The following is an 824-nucleotide window of genomic DNA, read 5'->3' as shown; positions in this document are numbered from 1 at the left end:
TCCTGTTATAACTGTCCAAATGCAAATGTTCAACATTTTCTGATAATTATTTTGATCTAGAGAGTCCAGAGAACTGTACTACACAGATTTGATTGATTTTGAGTTTAAAACCTACAACTAGTTCACAGAAGTAGGTTTTTTAAAATAATCTCAAATATTTAATGAACAGTTTGATTGACAGCATTGGTCTCAGAGGCAAAGTTGTTCAGAATGAGGAGATATATCATATGATTTGAAGATCTAGTGTTTGTGTGATTATATGAACATGTTCTACAATTTGAAGTCATTTTCTATAGAAATCTTGTGTTTTTGAAGCCTTTTTAACTGTTATAGCGCCACCTATGGTCCGATCTCCATGAAACTTTGCATGCTTGTTAAGAGTCACCAAGTTTCGTAAAGTTTTGAGTTTTTGTTTAGGTTTTATACGTTTTTGGGTATATTTGGCCACGCCCCTTTTATAAATGAACCTGTTATAGCTAAACAAAGGACAAAATTCAACATTTTTTTGATAATTATTGATCTAGAGAGTCCAGAGAATATTACTGCAGTGGTTTGATCGAGATTGATCGAAAAACCTAGGACTAGTTCGCAAAAGTAGGTTTTTAACATAATTGCGAATAATTAATGAAAGATTTCATTGACAGTAATGGTTCTTGAGGCAAAGTTGCTCAGCATGAGGAGATCTATCGAATGAGGATTGAGTGTATGTGTGAAAAATCGTGCAATATCGCCCCCCAGTGGCCGATTTCTTTCAAAATTCTTACAGACCTTTAGGGCCATGAGTCGAACATGCCCACCGAGTTTCGTTCCGATCGACCTCCGTT

The sequence above is a fragment of the Sinocyclocheilus rhinocerous genome, unplaced genomic scaffold (genome assembly GCF_001515625.1).
Source record: "Sinocyclocheilus rhinocerous isolate Xijiao unplaced genomic scaffold, SAMN03320098_v1.1 scaffold489, whole genome shotgun sequence".
NCBI lineage: Eukaryota > Metazoa > Chordata > Actinopteri > Cypriniformes > Cyprinidae > Sinocyclocheilus > Sinocyclocheilus rhinocerous.
This window is presented reverse-complemented; position numbering follows the sequence as displayed.